Source organism: Lactuca saligna, chromosome 9, assembly GCF_052625555.1.
Source record: "Lactuca saligna cultivar CGN05327 chromosome 9, ASM5262555v1, whole genome shotgun sequence".
Taxonomy (NCBI): domain Eukaryota; kingdom Viridiplantae; phylum Streptophyta; class Magnoliopsida; order Asterales; family Asteraceae; genus Lactuca; species Lactuca saligna.
In genome coordinates, this window is record NC_136425.1 from 157,170,057 (window position 1) to 157,192,897 (window position 22,841).

The 22,841-nt window shown below is 37.3% G+C and overlaps 2 pseudogenes across 1 annotated transcript; both read right to left on the reverse strand.

Moving 5' to 3' along the window:
- Window positions 1-3,251: 3,251 nt before the first annotated feature.
- On the reverse strand, window positions 3,252-20,111 carry LOC145016855 (putative ubiquitin-conjugating enzyme E2 38; annotated as a pseudogene).
- LOC145018642 (cationic amino acid transporter 2, vacuolar-like) lies at window positions 4,561-7,946 on the reverse strand (annotated as a pseudogene). Its single transcript, XR_013667106.1, has 10 exons — window positions 7,323-7,946; window positions 7,150-7,222; window positions 6,386-6,438; window positions 6,135-6,277; window positions 5,658-5,859; window positions 5,483-5,567; window positions 5,255-5,389; window positions 5,068-5,185; window positions 4,930-4,988; window positions 4,561-4,859 (listed from the first exon to the last, which is right to left on the reverse strand). The product of XR_013667106.1 is annotated as a cationic amino acid transporter 2, vacuolar-like (transcript).
- Window positions 20,112-22,841: the final 2,730 nt, after the last annotated feature.

Below are 22,841 nucleotides of genomic sequence, written 5' to 3' on the forward strand. Positions count from 1 at the left end.
CAAACACACACACACACACACACACACACATATATATATATATATATATATATATATATATATATATATATATATATATATATATATATGAAATTAACTAAAATAGAGAGAATCATTGTTGGTTGTGAAAACTTCTAGTTCATTCTCAATACACTAGAAAAACAAAAAACAACCTAAGTTTGTTTTCTACAATACCTAATTAACTACAAGCTCCTCATTACAAGCTTCCCATCATTTATGTAAGCTACTACTCCCCTTAGATGAACAAGATGGGTCAGATGCCTAAGTTAAAGAATCCTTAGGCTATTTAGAGTGTGTTGAATTCCCACGTGTTAGGTGACTTGGCAAGACCAAGTCACACGTAAGTTTGCTCCAAACACCACGTACAACCTCTTCTATTGTGATGGTTGATGACTCTTATGGATGCTCACAATCTCTCTCCTTTCTCCCTCTTTCTTTCTCACTCTACTTCTCCCTATATATCTCTTTCTTCCAAACTAACTTGCATCCAAACACTATTTCCTATATCTTGTAAGAAGTTAGTGGCTATATTTGTTAGCTGATATGGCACATCTTTATGTGTAAGAAGCTACACTCTTCTACCCTAAGGTGATGTAACTCCAACTTAACCTAGGGCTTGTTTGATATCCTCCTGACCGGTCCAGTCAGCACTTTGGCTAACTCAGTCCGGGTCAGCATGTTTGATAATTGGTATTTTTGTATGATCCTGTCCAAAACCACTGACCCACTTTTTGACTTGGTCCCATACAAAAAGGAAGTTGACTCGGTTATTTTGCTTGATTGCCCTCCATTTTCCCTTCTCCTAAAACACGATTGTTCTTCACACCTTTCTTCTTCGTCGCCAAATTGATGAACTATACAGCTATATCGCTTCTTCCTCAAACTCTGAACACCTCTTCTAATGCTCCAGCAACAGCTTCTTCTGTCTCTAACCCTCTCGCTGACCATCATCTTCGTTGCAGCAGGCAACCCCGTTGCTGGTACTCCACCATCGTTATGGTATGTTTTTGTACCGATCGCCTGTGGAACGCGACCCAAATCAAAAAAAGAACCAATTGCAAAATTGAATTGACCATACCTTAATTCGTGATTCTGATAGACAGGAACGAGTATTTGTAACATTGATTGTGGATCTGAGAACGCTGATTTTGGGTATGGGATCGACAACTAGCTAGTAAAATTGAAAAAAAAAAATCTTATCTTTTATGTAATTGATTGTGTATACCTCCATCATATAGGGCAGCAATCCACTAGTTTGACTAGTTCGTTATGGTTGATGGTGGGTTAGTAATAGAACGAAAATTTTTAGATGGTTAAAGAAGTTGCAGTGGAAATAGTTGAGGGATGGATAAAAGAGATTACAATATCTTATTTGTGTGTAAGATTAAGAGATGGGAATGAAGTTTAACTTATCTAGAATTAAGAAAAATAAGATTTGGTTACTGCCAAATGTTTTTCTTGTCTATAAGGTACATCGTAGACATTGGTTACAAAGGCAACTCCTTTGCCCATTACTGTGACAATCAGTTTGTCTTCAGAGCAACATGTAGTGGAGTACAAGATAGCAGAATTAGGGTATATGAAGGATTTATTTAGCTCCTAAGATTGAAGAAGATGATGAAGAGAATAAAGCTTGAATCAACAAGTGAGCTGTGAGAACTAAAATACTAAGGTGGTGTTTGTTTTTTGTCCGCAAATCTTCCTGACCTCTTCTTTCTGCACGGCGCGGACCACGCGCCTACATTAGTCTTCGCAGACTGTTTGTTTTTTTTGAAGACTGCAGACCTAAAAATATATGTGCGCCCTCTTCTTGGCGCAGATGTGGACCAGAGTCTTCTAACATCTTCAAACATCTTCTAGTCTAAAAAAATACATATACTTTATTTTTATTTGTTAGGTTTTTTGAATTTATATTTATTCCAACTTTATTAGTGATAAACACTTTGAAAAAAAAAGTTACAATACTTAAAAAAAAGTTTGACAACACAAACATGATATTTTTAACAAATTTATAAATAAAAGTCTATTACAATAATGATCGTTAAAATTATTTATATAAATATGAAATATATATATATATATATATATATATATATATATATATATATATATATATATATATATATATATATTCTTATATTTTTTGTGCCAAATTTTATAAAACATTATTTAATAAAACATCATCAATTTTTTAGAAAAAATATTTATGGCACGTTTTTAATTTATTTAATTGAAAAAATCGAAGTTTATTTTCATTCATATATATATCAAATTCTTTGATTCTTAATTACAATGTTTAAGCATAATTTTGCGACCAAAATTGTTGGTTTTTATCAAATATATACGTTAATTTGTACCATTTTTATTTTCACTTTTTATACAATAATACATAAAAGTTGATTTAGATTTGTTAATTATTTATAACAAAGTCATAAATATATTAAAAAACCATTTTGTAGTTTAAAAAATCAGTTTATTTAAATTTTAGTTTATTTTAGTTGACTGCCGATGTTGAAAAAACACACGATCTTTTTTTTTTCAAACTCCAGATGTTTGATCCACCTCTTCTGCTGCAGAGATTTACAGATGTGGTCCGCAGACTGCAGACATTTTAATTCAGAAAAAAACAAACAACACCTGAATGTGTTGGTAGTTGTTCGCTAGCAAAAACTATATTGTGTACTATGTACTCACCAGAATTTAGCCAAACTTTTCTTGATGGTACTTATTATTATTATTTTTTGTATAATTTTTGTAATTTCAAACTAATTTTTTATTCATTTGTTGGGGATTGAAGCATTTTAAATGAATTTGGTCAAGTGTTGGCATTTACTTCAATTTGGTGTAAAAATCACATGATTCTACGTCTCATTACTAACAATTTTTATTTTGATTTTTGTGTGATAGTTTGTAATTTTTGATAATTATTTTATCCGGCATAAAACACAACGGGTAATATATTCATTTTTTATCATTCATCATAGTTAGTCAGAGATATAATCAAACAACATTATTTCAGTCAGATGTAGATTCAGTCAGAAACTTTAACCCAATCAGCAACTATCAAACTACTATCTAATCTTATATGCATACTACTACTAACTTCAATACAAAATAAAATACATCTAACTGTAGAAAAGTTTATATAAATAAATATGAACATAAATTCATTAAATTAAATAGGACTTTTATGTTTAATGAAAAGCTTTCGACTTAAAAATCTTAAACATCTATATATATAGGTCAAACGACAACCTAATGCTAAAAGTATAATCAGATAAGTAGTTAAGTACTGATGTGCGATGGCTTCTCTTTGATACTAAAAATGCCACGTATATATCGAGTTACGAGGCAAAAATTTTGACATTTTTAACTCCTATTTTTGTAAATGCCCGAACAAGTTTCCTCATGTACCTATCAACATTCTTCCCCAAACCATTTGCACCTTTCTCACCCGTGTTAACACAACATCCTACTTCTGCACCTTTAATATAACCTTTACAAAGTGTCAAAATAGTAACTGCATGGTCATGAAATTGCCCAATCACCAAATCTTCAAAATGCTGCATCCATAAAAACATTAAAACATCAAAACATTCCTGCATAAGACAAATACTTATAATTTTGGTGCCACTAACATCCTGTCTTGTTAGTGGGGTCCTCGGTGGCAGAGATAATAATAATAATAATAATAATAATAATAATAATAATAATAATAATAATAAAAATGTCGAAGAGAGTAAGAAAGGACTAATTAATGTAAATGAGACAACTTTTTCCTATATACAAATATGGAATAGGGTGACAAAACTCAACCTCACCGATGACAAAAGTATATTTTTTATGGGTAAATAAAACTACTCTTACCACTTTATTAATAAGCAACAAACTTCTTTTATCTATTCAATATAACAAACATACGGCTTTTTTTTTTATGTAAATTAAGAGTTTCCTGACCCTCGTATATATGCATACACTACTAGAAACAGGGGTTTTAGAGACGGACGAATCCGTCGCTATTCCATCGCTAAATGTTATTTGCGATGGATCAGCGACAGATTCACTCCATAGGTAATTAAAATGTGGCTAATGACTTAGCGAGGGTTTTAGCAACGGATTAGTTTTTCCTTGCGACAAATTTAGCAACAAAGTATCCGTCGCTAAATGTTACTCAATACATTTACCCAGGATGTTAGCGACAAAATTTGTTAAAGACATTCTGTCGCTGTACTGTCGCAAATTTCCATGATCATTTTTTTTCCGTAGCTAATCCCTTGCAAAGTTCATATACTAAATTTTTTTTGTCCATCGCTGATCTGTCGCAACCTTTAGACATGATTTTTCCTCATAGCTAATCCCTCGAAAAATTCTTAAATTAATTTTGTTCTTTTTCCGTCGTTGATCCGTCACAAACTTTAGACATGATTTTTTTCTGTAGCTAATCCCTCACTAAATTCATGCATTATTATTATTTTTTTTGTCTAATCCGTCGCGAACTTGTAATATCATTTTTTATTATGATTCTAAAAGGAAAAAAAATACTACAATCATCAAATTATTATACTAAAAAACATCAAATAATGATACAACCAAAAACAGCACAGAGAGTAGTAACAGATCCGATTGTTATAACATATATGAAATCATGATGATCGTTTTAGATGTAAATAAACATGAAATTACAATTATGCCCTTCAGAAAGAAATGTTGTATGCTTACATTGCTCCATTCATTCCATAACTAGCAAAAGCAGAGGCGATAGGGGTATCAGGGTCTAATTAGGAACATGGCACCAAACTAATCACAACAGCAGATACATCTCTCTGAGGATTCTTCACCTGTAATATAAACAATATGAAAATTACAATTATACCCTTTAGAAAGAACAATCACAATCACTAGTGTTACCTCTTCGGCTGTGCTGGTTACTGCATCAAAACCATCATATGAGAAAAAACGGGAAATACCTGAAAATCAGAAACAAGTTTCATGTTGCCAAGGGTAAAATGGTAATTTAACACATGTGAAAAAAAATGAACATATTACCCGCCTGGAACTTTATATCCACCCATCGAGTCTTGAAACCTATGTGTCCACCAACTACTATGATGAAAAGCAAGGCTACAACGTTTATTATTGTGATTATGCCTTGAGCCAATGAACTCTAAAAGTATTCATTTTATTAGTATAATAAAATTTAAGAATAAGTCATTAACTGAAAGGACTAAAATACCTCTTTGATTCCAGTGCAAAGTAGTACAGTTATAATGAAGACTAAAACAGCAGCACAAGGATCAACTATAATTCCAAGAATGGTGGGTCGAGTTAAGAAAGCAGAAAGCTTATCTGGACCTCCAAAAAACACAGCCTGTTTAAAACTGAAATTATAATTCGAAAAAGAAAAAGAAAAAGAAAATTGAAATTATAAATTAGGTTGAAAGAAAAAGGAGGTGAAGTGCACCATATTTGTGGATATGCCACGGGCTACAGTTGCTCCACCAAGTGTGTATTCAAGAATCAGGGACCAACCAATCAACCAAGCAACACTGGAAGTTGAAGGGGATAGAATATTGATTTGCAGAAAGAAAATATGAATATATGAATAAGAGAATTCTTATGAGAAATTACGAGATTACCCTTCTCCAACATATAAGTAAGAATAGTGATATGCACTCCCTGCAGATGGGCAACGACATGCGAGTTATGCATAACATAATGCTGAAAGTCCAGCTGCTATTCCGGCTATCAGGAATGATATTGTGATTGCAAGCCCTCTTTTCTCTTTAGCAACTGTTCCAACAAGAATGTAAACTCCAGCTCCAATTGTTTCTCCAAATCCTGATAAAATTGGTTTGACTTTTAGGTTAATTGATACCAATACATCCCAACATCATACATACATACATACATATATAACAAATTCATTGCATAACGACACTAAGAGAAACAACGTGTATTAATCAACAAAACATATATATATATATATATATATATATATATATATATATATATGTATGTATCGATTTTACTTAATGTAAATCCGAGAAGTGATCAATAATAGATAGACGATGAAAGGTGAAAAGTGATGATACGTAAGTTGATTGAAAGTTTACCAATGGCGATGAGATCAAAAAACAGAGAGACATTTGGCCAACTGAAAACCCTCAGCTCTAGCGACACTTGCATCAACCAAGGGAATAAAAACTAATTCTATTTGTCTTTCTAAAATCATTAACGGAGGTTATTATCATGTTTCCTATAGAATCATTAGAGCATGTTTATCATAATCGTTCAATGGTTACATTACATTGATCAAAAGATGCATTGGCCAAAAAAGAAGAGGAAATAATACAAAATTACATACCTGCCTTGGAGAACTACTCAAGGGATGTCGTACTTATATATTGACACATTGATCTGTCAAGAAATGAATAATGATTAAAAAAATTAATAAAAGGAAACAACTACAAAATATATTTCACATGGAGATATGGAGATATTTTATAACACTAAATATATTTCCATGTAAAGTGTTACTTTTGCTTTAATTTTACTTTTAAATTGTGATCAAGAGAAAACATTTTTCGCAGATATCAACTACTTAATTTCACTCTAGAACACAGACTATAATTTTCAACTTGCTACAAAAATAGAGCTTCATCACTTGCTAAAACCCATTTTATATGCAATCATAATCATGGTTTTATGCTTTTTTGTATGTTATTTGAATTTAGATATAAGATGGTGTTTACGTAAGTCGCACATTGACACCATTGTATGTCTCATAAGGCTTTTCAACTGAAGAAAATTCAAAAGGAAATGTTTTCCTTTCATATATTTCACCAGGAACATCCAATTCACGAACTACATAAGAAAGGGTAACATTGTAAATTACTGATGAATAATGATGTTGAATTATCAATTATCAAGGAAAAAACAACATAAAAGTTGTCATTTCATCAATAACATGTAAAAGTTAGCCTCCAAACAGATGGACTTACCAACAGAGGTAAAGTCATAGAAGTTGCCTCTGTCAAAATAAATTTATACAAACAGAAATAAAATACTAAAGTATTATTAATATTGATTTGCATGACAATTTCTCCTATAAATAAGTAGAAAACTCACCAATTTGAAAAAGGAGTTCTATTTTAATGCCATTATGTTCGACCTTCTTCCCTTGCATTGGGTCTACAGATATCTGCAAAAAGGGTAAATAAGTAAATTCAACTTGTTTCGATCAGTAGCTAGCAAGTAAGAGGTTTATTATCCAACAAAATTACAAAACCATCAATAAATACCACTCCAGCAATGCATTCTTGACTTTGGAAAAGAGGCACCATTGATATCTGACCATTTTCCTTCTTCAAAGGAACCTGATGATGAATTAGTAAAGAAGAATTATTATAGCAGGCCAAAGTATTGATATACTAAACAATAATCATCTATCTAGAATGAGAACAATAAGAATAGCTTACTTGTTTGTGAGTTTTCACATCATTAAATGTAACTGAAATATTACTAGAAGGCTTGAAAGCTCCTATATTAGTAAGTGGAGTGAAGTAAATTGCTATTTCCTGCAATGTTCTTGTAATATGAATTAACCTTACCAAGTATCCCCTGAAAGCTGCTTGTGCCTTAGTAGCAGCCTATTCTAGCCTGATTAAATCATCATCATTTGCAACATTTAGTAAGTTGGCACTGGAGCTCTTCTCTAAGTGTGATTGTTCTCCATTTATGTTGTTGATGTGGCACACTGGTGTTGACATAACAATAGAATCAACAGCAAGATCATTTGATTGTGTGTTGAGGGTAATGGAGGTCTTTTTGTCTAAACTAGCATCCTTCAAGAATAATAAGATACCATCATGTATATGTGTTTTACTAGTAACAGGTGTAACTGTAAACTGTAAATTAACACTTTAACTTACTTTTGAGATATTAGATTTTGATGACTCTTCCCAAAAAGAAAAGTCTTCATCCACTTTCCAGGAGATTAGATTCCTTGAGTAATTCACGAGATTCATTGAATAATTTTCAACACATTGCTACTTGTTTTCAATTAGGTACATGCTATTAACTTCATCAATTGTCAAGATCATCAATTCAAAGCTAATCCTATCAATCTAACACAACACAATACAATGACCTAAACTTATGCATATCATCCACAAAGTTCAAAATTACCTCAAGGTTAATCAAATTTCTATAAACAAGAGCTTGAATGGGATGACCACCACTGTGATCCAGCTACCGCCAACAGAACCACCACCGCTATCTTATCGGGTGATCGATGTCGTTGTTGCCGCTAAGCAGTTGTACGGTCTGGAGTAGTTGTGGATCAACAGATCGAAAGGCATTGGCATGGAAGTAAGCTGTGAGTCAACGAGGAAGGGAGTCAAACCCAGAAGAAAGCCAACGAGGATGTGATTTCAGATCAGGTTTTCCTTTGAGAGGCTTCAAAGAGGGATGATACAGGTTGACTGTGGTGGAGGCGATTTCCTGGACAGAGTAGAGATTTGACGGTCATATAGGGATTTGGTAGAGATTTGGGAATAAATCGGTGGGAATGAAAATAAAACGATGGAACGAGTAAAGGAAGAAAAGACAGGAATGAAAAAAGGAAGGCGTAGATTTTCTGCAAGGGTTTAGCGAGGGCCAGGAAAAAAAAGCCACTAATTTTTTGCAATCCGTCGTTATTCCCTAGAGGTTTTACTTTTCGACGGTTCAGCGAGGGACTGTTTTTTGTCGATAAAATCAAACCAATCTGTCGTTGATCCCTTGGTAATACATCTCTAAACTTCTATAATTATTTGGATTGAAATATTTATGCATTCCATCAGTGATTCCTCAGTAAACCGTCGCTAATTAGCTACAGATAAAATCTGTCCCTGATTCCGTCATTGTAGGTTAGGTATCTAGTAGTGATATTACCATTTAATAGCATCAAATAACTAGGTAACATAAAAAAAAACATACCTTGGGTGGATTCTTCATGGTGCAAACCATAGTTTTGAAAGAATAAATCAAAGTCGTTTCATTGTATATCTTCGATTGATACTCCCCATTTGCAGAACCTCTCGAATGTGCGAATCCAGGTTCATTAAAATAGGGTTTTGCATTCAAAACCAAACCCTGTATAGACACCAAAACTTGTATCGAAACCCCAGGCCTCCACTTTTCATTCTTGCCACCACTCCAAGTGTTTAAAAGGCTCAAACAAACTCTCCCATTTTCATAAAGATTCGGATTAATTCTCAGGCCACCAGAATGATAATGCACGTTGTTAGGTTAATTCTAGTTTACAGCCGTTGTAGGCTCATTTGAATAAAAGCTGATATGGTCCTCTAAAGACCATGTCTTGAGGAGAATAAAGTGGCACATGGCCACAACCTGTTGAAGCATCTGTTGATGCAAGTTTCTCGGTAGATTTGTTAGTAGCTCGAAGTATTTAATCCCCCTTCCTGTAATCAGTTTACCATCACGAAATATAGAACTAGTTTGTGTTCTAAAACTCTCTCTTTCTCATTTATTATTTACAGTGTGAGTGTGTGTTTTATTGTGAATCCTTAAGATCCTCAAGGTTCTACTCCAACAGTTGGTATCAGAGCTTTTGGGTTCATAATAAGAGCTTGGTGTGAGCTTTACCAATGGCACTCATACAACCAAAAGAGAACGGGAATGGAGGTGTACCACTCCACTACCCGATGTTGTCAACCACGAACTACACAACGTGGGCAATAAAGATGGAGGCGATAATGGATGCCCAGGGAGCTAAGCTATCAATTGCGCGCTATAGCAGTGCTATAGCGGCGCTATAGCGTTTTGCGGAGGTCAGGAACCGTTATTTTCAACTTAGCGTTTTCATTTCGTGGTACCGCTATTAGCGGCGCTATTCACCGCTATTTCAATAACCGCTATAGCGGCGCTATGGGCGCTATTCCATTTTCGTTCACATTTAGGGTCATTTTGTTACTTTGTCAATGAAAAACTAGTTTTAAAGATCTCACTACACTTTCATTTTAAAATGCCCAAACAACTAACATAATTAAAAGCATTCAAAGCAACTACGTCTATCGACAACTCTCTTTCTCATCTTTTTCTGTACTCACGACAACTTCAGCTGCTATGGTCGGACTCCATTAATGTTTTTTGTAAATCGAACCACACTTATGAGGCAATGACTTGGTACTTAACTCTTTATATCAACCATAACCTACTAATCCGATATTGAACATGGGCAATACAATTAATCTCTATTTGACACTTTGAGACTAGGTAGTTTCCCTATTACCATAATAGAATATTATGTTATGTGTTTATATGAGTTTTTAGGTTTATGATATTAATTCTATATATACTTATAGTATTAATACTCAAATATATATAACTTCTATATAAATATAATATAAAATTATAAATTATACGTAATATTAAAAAAACGCTATATCACCGTTATACCACCGCGATAACCGCGATCTCAAATAGCGGCATGTGACCGCTATTGAAATTTTGACCGCGATAACTGCATAGCCAGGGAGTATGGGAATCCATCGAGCATCGAGTTGGCGTGGCTGTTGATGAAAAGAAAAGTAAGAAGGCTCAAGCATTCATATTCCAAGCGTTACCTGATGATGTGATTCTTCAAGTTGCACAGAAGAAGACGGCAAAAGAAGTATGGGATTCGTTGAAAACTCGCTACTTGGGTGTTGATCGGGTTCAGAAGGCGAGAAAGCATGCACTCAAGAGTGAGTTTGACTCTTTAATAATGAAGGAAGGAGAAACGATCAATGAATTTGCAGGGAAAATAAGTGGTATAAGCTCCAGTTATGTAAGCCTTGGTGAGAGCCTAGCCAATGGAGTGTTGGTTAGAAAACTACTTGATTCTGTCCCAGAAAAATACCTGCAACTCGTTGCCTCCGTTGAGCAATATGCTGATGTAGACGACATGTCGTTCGAAGAGGCCATTGGAAGACTCAAAGCTTATGAATCCCGCTTGAAGCATCAATCTGATAATGCAACCACAGAAGCAAGTCTGATGCTGACCCGACCAGAGGGACACAACGGTCAGAAAACTCCCAAAAAGAACTCAGGAGGAAGAGGTTGAGGCTCGTCTCAAAATGATCGAAGGGGTAGAAATGGAGGTCGAGGAAGAGGTAGTTGGCGAGGCAGAGGTGGTCGGGGTGGCAACCCGTCAAGAGATAACAACCAAGACCGTTGGAAGAATCGAGACAAGAAACACATCAAGTGTTTCAACTGTGATGATTTTGGTTATTTTGCATCAGAATGCCCGAAACTAGGGATGAACAAATGGACCGGGGAACCGGTACCGGAACCGGAACCGGCACCAGAACCGGAACCCGATGGAACCGGTCGGGCCGGGACCGGGATGTTATTTTTGTAGATTTTTGGAACCGGGAACCGATAGGAACCGGAACCGATATAACCGGAACCGGTAGAACCGGCAAAAACCGGAACCGTACGATGCTATTTTTCAAGGACCGGTTCCAACATTTGAAGACACGACAAGAACCGGTAGGAACCGGGAACCGGTAGAACCGGACCGATAGAACCGCCGGGCTGGTTCGGTTCTTGATTTTGGCCAAAGCCGGTTCCCGGTTCCGGTCCGGTTCGGGCCGGTTCTGGCCGGTTCAGTCCTTTTGCTCATCCCTACCCGAAACCAAAACGTACAGAAGGGAATGTAAATCTCACTCAAGCACAAGAAGATGAGACAACCCTGTTACTGACCGTGTATGGAGAAAGAGAAGAAGAAGTGGTACTTTTAAACGAAGATAAAGTATTTCCGGGCAACCACGGAAACGAGAGAGATACATGGTACCTAGACAATGGTGCCAGCAACCATATGACAGGAGAACTAAGCTACTTTACGGAACTAGACGAAAACATTATGGGTCAAGTACGGTTTAGAGATGGATCCAAAGTCCAGATAAAAGGAAAAGGGACGATGTTACTCGATTGCAAGAACAAAGAACAATTGATCATTGCAGATGTTTACTACATTCCATCTCTCCGTAGTAACATCCTTAGCTTGGGCCAGATGACAGAAGAAGGATATCACATCCAAATGAAAGAAAATTTTCTGAAGGTGCATGACAAATATGAGAGACTTGTGATGAAGGTACAACGTTCATACAATCGCTTGTACAAGATCGTGTTGCACACAACCCAACCCGTTTGCCTTCATGCTAAACTAGACGATAATGCTTGGCTTTGGCATGCACGCCTAGCGCATGTCAACTTCCGTCTACTAGAATCCATGGTAGAAAAAGAAATGGTACGTGGAGTCCCAAAAATAAAGCACCCAACACAAGTTTGTGAAGGGTGCCTTGTAGGCAAGCAAACCCGACAGTCATTCCCACAAGAATCCCAATGGCAAGCAAGCACTCCATTAGAGCTTGTGCATGCTGATCTCTGTGGCCCAATATCACCACAGACGATAGCAGATAACAAATACTTTCTACTTCTAGTAGATGATTACAGTAGGTATATGTGGGTATTTATGTTAAGACAAAAGGATGAAGCATTTGAAGCCTTCAAGAACTTCAAGGTTCAAGTGGAAAATGAAACCCGGTACAAGCTGAAGGGTCTACGTACAAATCGTGGTGGTGAATTCGTGTCAAAGGAATTCATGGAATATTGCAACAAGAAAGATATAAGGCGACAATTCCCCTCAGCAAAACGGAGTAGTGGAGCGGCGTAATCGAACCATTCTTGGAGCCACAAGGTCGTTGTTAAAGGCAATGGAGGTACCGGAAATGTTTTGGGGAGAGGCAGTGCGCCATTCTGTTCAGATTTTGAACCGGGTTCCAACGAAAGGGGTGAAGAATAAAACTCCATATGAGGCTCTGCATGGGAAGAAACCAACGTTGGATCACTTTAGGGTTTTGGGTGTGTGGCCCACACAAAAATACCAGCAAATAAACTCTCCAAGTTAAGTGATCGTAGCATTGCTCTCGTGTATCTCGGCAATGAACCTGGGAGTAAGGCCTTTAGACTATACAATCCAAGTGAAAAAAGAAAATATGTAGCTAGAGATGTCGTTTTTTATGAAGCCACGAAGTGGAAATAGGCTGGGAATCAAGGGGAAACATGTGTGTTTGGTCAAGATTGGGTCAGGTTTCCGAATGAAATCCCATATGTTGAAGACAGAGAGAACCATGTGCAAGCCCAGGATGCAGAAGCCCAAGATGGAGATGGAAGCCCTAGTCCTCATTATGACTCGTTGAACTCAACACCACCACAGACACCCATTTCTCAAGATAACTATGCTTCAAATACACCAACGCCCCAGGGATCTAATACAACATCCATGTCATCTGATCCAAGACCAAGCAGATCGACGTATGATGATACACCAGTTAGGGGTTTTCGAAAACTGAGTGATGTGATTAATCGATGTACTCAGTTAGAAGATGAAGATGAAGAACTTATGTTTTAGTATGATCTCAGGTAACCTGAGAACCCAACCTGTTATTCGAGTCACAGGGTACTCCTAATACCTCTCGGCCTTTATTAATTTCATAAAAATCAACAAGATCCCAAGGAACAATATTTATAATGTCCAGCTAAACAAACAAACCTAATCTGACTCCAAAACTAATAACAGATATTGACACCACCTAAGAAAGATAAAGACTAGATAAAGATTAAGATAAAAAGATAAAGACTAAACATAAATAACCAAAATTATCCTAAACTGAGATATTCTTGCCATGCCTTTGATAAACCTGACCAAATCTTGACCCTCCAGTCTGGGACGTATCATTACTCCCCTCCCAAACAGACACCTTGTCCTCAAGGTGGAAATCAGGAAACTGATGCATCATATCATCAAACAGTTCCCACGTCGCCTCATAAGTCGGTAAATCCTTCCACCGTATTAAAACCTCTCAGCCTGAAACCCCATCACGAAGGCCTTCCACCTACTCTGGTTGCAACAAAACTTCCATATCAGCAGTCAAGGTAGCAGGCAACTGAGGAAGAACCATCTGATTCCCGATAGCTTTCTTCAATTGAGAAATGTGGAAAACATCATGAATTTTTGAGGAATCAGGAAGTAGCAAACGATAAGCCACATGACCCACCCTTTCCAACACCTCAAAAGGACCAAAGTAACGGGGAGACAACTTTTCGTTCACCCTTCGCGCCACTAAATGCTGCCTATACGGCTGGAGCTTGAGAAAAACTCGATCTCCAACAGCAAACTCTTCATCCTTATGATGTTTGTCCGCCTTAGCCTTCATCGGTTGTTGAGCACGTAACAAAAACCCCTTCAACTCTTTCAGTACGACATCCCGCTCTTCCAAATACGCCTCCACAGAACCCACAGAAGTACGCTGACTGCCATAATAAACCAAATGGGGAGGATCCCGACCATAGAGAATCCGAAAAGGAGTGGTGTTAGTGGAAGTGTGAAAAGAGGAATTGTACCAGAACTCCGCCCAAGACAGCCACCTTGCCCATTTTTTAGGCGAATCTGACACAAAACAATGAGGATAGGTTTCTAAACACCTATTCACCACCTCAGTTTGGCCATCCGTTTGCGGGTGGTAAGCCGTGCTTCACTTAAGTTTGGTGCCCTGAAACCGAAAAAGCTCCCTCCAAAACAAGCATAAGAAAACTCTATCTCGATCCGAAACAATGGAGTCCGGAATACCATGCAACCGGACCACCTCCCTTAAAAATGCCGACGCAACTGTAAGAGCAGTATACGGATGTTTCAGAGGAAAAAAATAGGCATATTTACTCAGCCTATCAATGATCACAAATATAACAGAAAACCCATCCGACTTAGGTAAGCCATCAATAAAATCCATGGTAACTTCAGACCAAACTTTATTAGGTAATTCAAGGGGCTGCAACAACCCACTAGGTGCCAAGGTAGAGTATTTCTGCCGTTGGCAGACATCACACTCTGCCACCATGCGCGATATATCACCCTTCATCCCTGTCCAAAACAGCTCCCGGGCCATCCGACGATAAGTTTTTTGAACTCCCGAGTGACCCCCCATTGAACTCCCATGAAACTCATGAAATAACCATGGAATCCAAGAAGAATTACGATTTAACACGAAACGACCCTTAAACAACAATCGTTTGCTGTCTACCGAAAACCCAATCGGAACCTGTTGACCAGAAATGACGCGTTCCCTGAGATCGACCAATTCAGGGTCATTTTCAACCTCTCGCCACAACCTATCCCAATCAATTGAGCAACCAGATACCAACTCTAACAATTCAGCCCCATTTTTCCTTGACAAAGCATCAGCTGCGTTGTTCTCGCGCCCCGGGCGGTACTCAATGTCAAAACTGTACCCCAAGAGTTTAGAAAGCCACTTTTGATGGTCTTCAGCCACGAACCGTTGTTCCAAAAAATATTTTAAACTCCGTTGATCCGTACGAACCACGAACCTCCACCCCAGCAAGTAAGGTCGCCACTTTTGGATAGCAAAAACAATTGCCATTAATTCGCGCTCATAAACAGATTTTAGACGAGCTCGAGCACCCAAAACTTGACTAAAATAAGCAATTGGGAAAGAATCCTGCAATAATACCGCCCCCACGCCAACATCCGAAGCATCATTTTCCACCACAAAAGTTTTTGTAAAATCCGGTAAGGCCAAAACTGGACCACGGGTCATCACGGACTTTAACTGTTGAAAAGCTTGCAAAGCGTCTTCATTCCAACGAAAATTATCTTTCTTGAGCTGATCCGTGAGTGGTCCTGCAATCTTCCCATAGTCCTTGACAAACTTGTGGTAGTACCCTGTCAGCCCTAAAAACCCGCGTAATTCCCGGAGCGTTTTCGGTACCGACCATTCCAACATAGCCTCAATTTTCGAGGGATCAGCCGATACACCCTCAGCTGAAACCAAATGCCCTAAATACTCGATTTGATTCTGAGAAAACGAACATTTTTTTCCAGTTTGCAAAAAGTTTATGCTCTCGCAATGTTAGTAGTACCAAAGATAAATGATGCACATGCTCGTCCCGGGACCTGCTATAGACGAGGATATCATCGAAGAAAACGAGTACAAAGCGCCGCAAGAAGGGTCGGAATACCTGATTCATTAGTGACTGGAATGTGGCAGGGGCGTTGGTCAACCCGAAAGGCATAACGAGAAATTCATAGTGCCCCTCATGAGTCCTACTAGGACATTTGTGTCCCGGTGAAAATTTTCCATCGCACCTAAAACATAAACCCCTTGCGCGTTTTTCAACGAACATCTTCTTTCAAACCTTTAATAAATGTGCTCTCCTTGATCGATTCTGAAACGTCGTGTAGTTGCCCTGCAAACCCTTCAAATCTATCCACGTATTCCCGTATCGTCCTCGTTTGTTGGATGGCCAAGAACTGTTCCTGAACACTGCCCTCACACGACCCTTGAAATCTTTCAAGAAGCTTTCGTTTAAACATTCCCCAAGAACGGAATGGTTTCTTGGCATCATTCCAGCGAAACCATGACAACGGTGCACCCTCAAGGCAGATTTCCACTGCCCGCAATCGATCTTTCTTTCCCAATTTATGAACTTCAAAGTATCGTTCAACCTTGTAAATCCAGCCGTAAACATCAGCGCCATCAAAAACAGGAATCTTCAATTTCCGGCAATCAAGCAATGGATCCCGCTTTTTCTTCTTTTTCTTTGTCTCAGCGCTATCATTCGAGTTGTCAGACCCCTCGTCATCTTCATTGTCACTCCCCTAAGACTTCTTGTGTTTCTTTTTTGGTCCCTTGATTGCTTCAGTCAACTCAGAAACGGCTTTGGTGAGCACCTGCATCTGCGTTGCCACCTCCAAGCGATGAGCCTCAGATGCATCGAGCACCTGGTTAACGGCCCCCTCAAGCGCAGCAAGCCTTTCGGCATTGGTTCCCTTTCCCTCCAGTTTTTCTATCATCAGAACCGATAACAGCTCTGATACTAATTAGTATGATCCCAGGTAACCTGAGAACCCAACCTGTTATTCGAGTCACAGGGTACTCCTAATACCTCTCGGCCTTTATTAATTTCATAAAAATCAACAAGATCCCAAGGAACAATATTTATAATGTCCAGCTAAACAAACAAACCTAATCTGACTCCAAAACTAATAACAGATATCGACACCACCTAAGAAAGATAAAGACTAGATAAAGACTAAGATAAAAAGATAAAGACTAAACATAAATAACCAAAATTATCCTAAACTGAGATATTCTTGCCACGCCTTTGATAAACCTGACCAAATCTTGACCCTCCAGTCTGGGACGTATCATGTTTGCAGGAGAAGAACCCACCACGTACCTGGAAGCCGCAAACGATCCGGTTTGGAGAGAACCCATGAAGAAAGAGATTGATTCCATCATTAAAAACGATACATGGGAATTGACGAGTCTTCCTAAAGGTCATAAACCCATTGGATTGAAATGGGTTTACAAAGTAAAGAAAGATGCAGAAGGAAAGCTTGTCAAACACAAAGCCAGGGTGGTTGCGAAAGGTTATGTGCGGAAGAAAGGTGTTCACTTTGAAGAGGCTTTCGCACCGGTGGCTAGATTAGAAACGGTGAGGGTAATCTTAGCATTGGCGGCAACTGAAGGCTGGAAGGTTCATCATTTAGATGTAAAGTCGGCCTTCCTTAATGGTGCATTGCATGAAGAGGTGTACGTGACTCAACCAGATGGGTTTGTCATAAAAGGGAAGGAACACATGGTGTATAGACTGAAAAAGGCTCTTTACGGGCTTCGTCAAGCCCCAAGAGCATGGAATGAAAGACTGGATAAAGTTTTGAAGGATATGGGTTTTACTCATTGCCCTCAGGAGTATGGCGTGTACAAGGTTCAGAGGGCAAGAACAAATCTGTTGGTGGGTGTGTACGTGGATGACTTGATAGTAACCAGATCAAGTAATGAGTTAATTGATACCTTCAAGAAACAGATGAAGAAAGTGTTTGACATGAATGATCTGGGTTTGTTGACCTACTATCTAGGGATCGAAGTAACACAAAAGGAAGGAAGTATCATTGTAAGTCAAGCTGGGTATGCTGAAAAGGTGTTACAAATTGCAGGGATGGGGGATTGTAATCCCACTAAATATCCCATGGAACCTAGATCAAGCCTGAAGAAAAATGAAGAAGGTGAACCTGTAAATGCCACAGATTATAGAAGACTCATTGGAAGTTTAAGGTATTTAACTCACACTAGACCTGATCTTAGCTACTCTATGGGTGTCATGAGTAGATACATGGAAGCTCCAAAACTGTGTCACCTTAATGCCTTGAAGAAAATATTAAGGTATGTTAAAGGTACAAAGGATCTTGGACTTGTATACAAGATAGGTGGAGATAAGAAAGTAGTGGGTTTCAGTGACAATAGCTATGGAACGGATTTGGATGATAGGAAGGGTACAACAGGAACTATTTTTTTCTTCTCTGGAAAAGTTGTCACCTGGTCCTCACAAAAACAACAAACAGTGGCATTGTCTTCATGCGAAGCTGAGTTCATGGCAGCAACTGAAGCTGCATGTCAAGCACTGTGGTTAAGAAGTTTGATAAAGGAGCTGACAGGGTGGAAAGAAGAAGCAATCAAACTCTTTGTAGATAACAAGTCAGCTATAGCTTTAATGGAGAACCCTGTTTTCCATGGAAGAAGCAAGCATATCGACACCAAGTTCCACTTCATACGGGGATGTGTTGAAAGAAAGGAGATACAAGTGAAGCATGTAAGTGGAGAAGAACAAAGGGCAGATCCTCTAACAAAAGCTTTACCACGTGTGAAATTTACAGAGATGAGGAACTTGATTGGAGTTGAAAGCATTACAGCTCAAACTCATAATTAAGGGGGAAATGTGTTAGGTTAATTCTAGTTTATAGCCGTTGTAGGCTCATTTGAATAAAAGATGATACGGTCCTCTAAAGACCATGTCTTGAGGAGAATAAAGTGGCACGTGGCCACAACCTGTTGAAGCATCTGTTGATGCAAGTTTCTCGGTAGATTTGTTAGTAGCTCGAAGTATTTAATCCCCCTTCCTGTAATCAGTTTACCATCACGAAATATAGAACTAGTTTGTGTTCTAAAACTCTCTCTTTCTCATTTATTATTTACAGTGTGAGTGTGTGTTTTATTGTGAATCCTTAAGATCCTTAAGGTTCTACTCCAACACACGTTCTGAATATAATCCTTTATTATTCACTAAAATAATTATAATCGTATAATAAAGTATTGGAAAATTAATGGAAGATGTGTGACATACTGGGGGACATTTGGATAGTCGTTAGGAAAGTAGACATCAAAGAAAAAAATACCATCATGATATGGTGTCCCTTCTGCTCCTTTTATCACTGCTCTTAAAAGATCCATACTTGATTCATAAACCCTAACAAATATCGTATCTGTAAACAAATAACAAGAATTTAATTCAACCCAAATATCGAAATCTTGTGATGACAATAAGTTGTGAAAATTAGCAAAACATATACCAGGCAACTCCATAAGAACCCTCCATTCTTCTTGTATCTTTTTAGCCCAGTTTCTAGGTGTCTTAAAAAATCAAATAACAAGTGAATGAGTAATAACCACTGTTAAGAGTTCTTTTTTGCATTAAGTCTTTACTCTCCTTGTGAAGTTCTATTGTGAAAGAAAATCTTACTAAACAAGATAATGAAATCTACACATACTTGCCATTTTTCCGAATTTGATCCTTTATAGTAATGATCCGAATAGTCCTCAACAATATCAAACTTCTTAAACTTCCGATACTTCCTCAAAACTTCTTCATTGTTTCCATGTTGTTTAACGTTAGAGGAAGTTCCCACTACATTTGAGCTTTTTTGGATCTTTCTAGAATCTTGATTTAATGTAACATCTTCTATGCGAGTGATTTTTCCTGAACTGGGGGACGTTTTTTTTAGGTGGTGGGTTTTGACCAGTTTCTTGATAGATAGAAACTTGTTCGCTAACCATAGGCTAGAAAAAGTGGACTTACTTGAAGTTGAACCCTAACAAAAGAGAACGACATCATGCATTATTTACAAAGGAAAATAAATAACAAGAAACCAGCATTGATTTTATTGTTGCATTTTTTTGTTCATGCATCTTTTTCATGCCTTTTAACGACCGATTATCTACTTTGGATGCTGAAGAACTTTTGAAAAACACTCTTTTTCTAACAAAACCACATATATAAACACAACCTAGACAAACTAATGCCCACTTATATGATCTACTGAGAGAGAAATAGTTTGAGATCTGAGAGATGTATCTCTCTGCCACCGAGGACCACATTTATTGGCACTACTAAGAACAACAGAAGTTGGGAATTATGCAAGATTCAAATGAAAACTCCTTATTTATCCGATTCCCGCAATAAAATTGGATTTCCTTCTGTATCGTGAAACCTCGGTAATTCAGCGGCGATAGGGTTGTTAGATAGTTTGACAACCATGCAACCAAAACGGAAACGGTTAAAACGAACGAGAATATGAATAACAAAAGTCCCGATATTGTAGTGTGATATTAAAAGGATTCGAGTTTAAAATCCAATAAAATTTATGGTTTTATTATTTTTTTTTAAAGAAAATAAATGTACATAACTTGGTAGTATAACATGATTATAAATGGATACCATAGTATGCTTGATAGATTTTTGACAAAATTAAAAAATGGTTTTTCGTTTTAGTGCTTAAGGTCCAATTCTTATAATGGTGTAGACAGGCCGGTCCATTGTTTTACTATGCCCTGGGCAAAGATGTTTACTTATGCCCCTTTTTTACCAATTCTATATAAATTTTAAGTTTGTAAGAAACATTATTTGTGAATGTTTTGAGTCATAGTAATCTATAGATATGATTAATGGAAATTACATTTGGTATAGTTTAAGATTGATTTTATAGTTCTAAGCCTAAAACCATTCCCAACACTTCCCTGGATCTCCGTATGATGATTTTGATTCTTAATTTTCATAACAAATTACATGTATGAAGGATGAAAATCCTAACATGCCTATGTAATCAAAGTTTCACTCACAAAGGAAAGGAAATATAAAAACAAATTACATGTATTGAAGGATGAAAATCCTAACATACCTATGTAATCAAAGTTTCACTCACAAAGGAAAGGAAATATAAAAGAATCATGATCTATCACCCTAACATACTTTTGGAGGGGGCATTCCATTCAAAATTGTATTGACTTTAAACCAAATGGTCAAACCGGTTGTCTTGCAATTTTGTCATATTCACATACTCAAGTTTAGTAATTAAAGTACACAGGAAAAACGATTGAATATTTTATATTTTTTAAATATGCCATTGAAATAAAATCAATGAAAAAAAGTTGATGTTTAATTTTGACATTGAACATTAAGACCACAAAGGTAAGATATTTTGTAAAATCTATGATATGGCAAAGGTAGATAAGACCATTTTGTGTTTCCATCAACATAATTGTTACTTAAATATCAAAAAGGGAACATAGATGATAAACAATTTGAGAAAGATAAATTAGACATGAAACTCGTAACATTAAATCTCTATTCATTCGCTCAATGGCATGAAACAAACATTTACAAGAAATATGAATTACTTGAAAATAAGGAATGAAATGTTGGATACATAGTATCAGGCGAGGATATTTAAATTTTAATTTATACCGAAATGCTAAAAGAAAAACCCAACGAAAATAATTTTGGTTGCTTTGCATCCAATGAAATCTTCAATCGAGGTCAATCGGCATGAAGAATCATAGAAATATCTAGAACCAAAACATGAAGAATAAGAGAAAAAGTAAGCTAAAAGAATATATTTTTTGCTAACAGGTCGTCGTCTATGAGAGATCGACCGGGTGTGGTGGTGGTCGGATCTGGAAAAGAATTAGAGAAAAATCAAGGACAAAGGTTCTTCCTATACAACCAGATCTTATACCCCATTTCCATGTCTTACCGTCTCCTCGACTTCTGCCCCGTCTCTTCGTTTTCTGTTGTTAAGAGTATAGGCGTGAGATTTTTATCAGGTTAAAATGTTCAATTGCCGCCTTCACTTCACAGTAGTTCTGCTTTAGGTCGCGCTTCCCTTAATCCCTTAATCCCCTGTATTGGACTTTTATATTTTATTAAAGTTTGGCCCAAATGAAATGAGATGCACCCATAATAGTTTTATAAATTTTGCTGTCCTCATTTAGTTGATGCCCTGGGATGTGGCCCATCTCGCCCAGCCCTTGGGCCAGCTCTGGGTGTAGATATGGTCCTTTTGGTGTATTTTAGTTATGGTTTTGGTCCCTAAAAACTTGAAATATATATTTTACCCTCTTAATTCTCTTTCACATTATTCTTAACTTTTTTTATCAATTTTTATTAATAATAACAAAAGAAATCCCTCCACTCCCGCCCTCTTTGCCCCACGAAGCCACCATGTCTCTTCCTTCTCACGCCCTAAATTGTCGACATTCTCCCTTGACTCCGATAGTGCACACACCCAAAATCGTTGACCATTTTCCACAACTACTCTAACTAATATGAGGTTGCGCATTTAATTCGTTCTCCTTTCACCTCCATTTCAACAAAAACCCTCAGTTTAACCAAAATCTTTTTTGTTTATCACCTAACCACATCTTCGATGATGATTGATGAAGCAACAACTGATGAAGAAAACTTGGTGATTGGAGTTGGGGGCTTTGATATGGTAATTAAAACTATAAAGGGTAATATGGATCTAGCAGCAAAGGAACTTATGAAATTGTTAATGGAACTGCACAAACCTACATATTGTCATAGTTGCACAAGCTCAAACATCATCGGAGCTGCAAAAACTCGCACCGCTACCTTCCCCC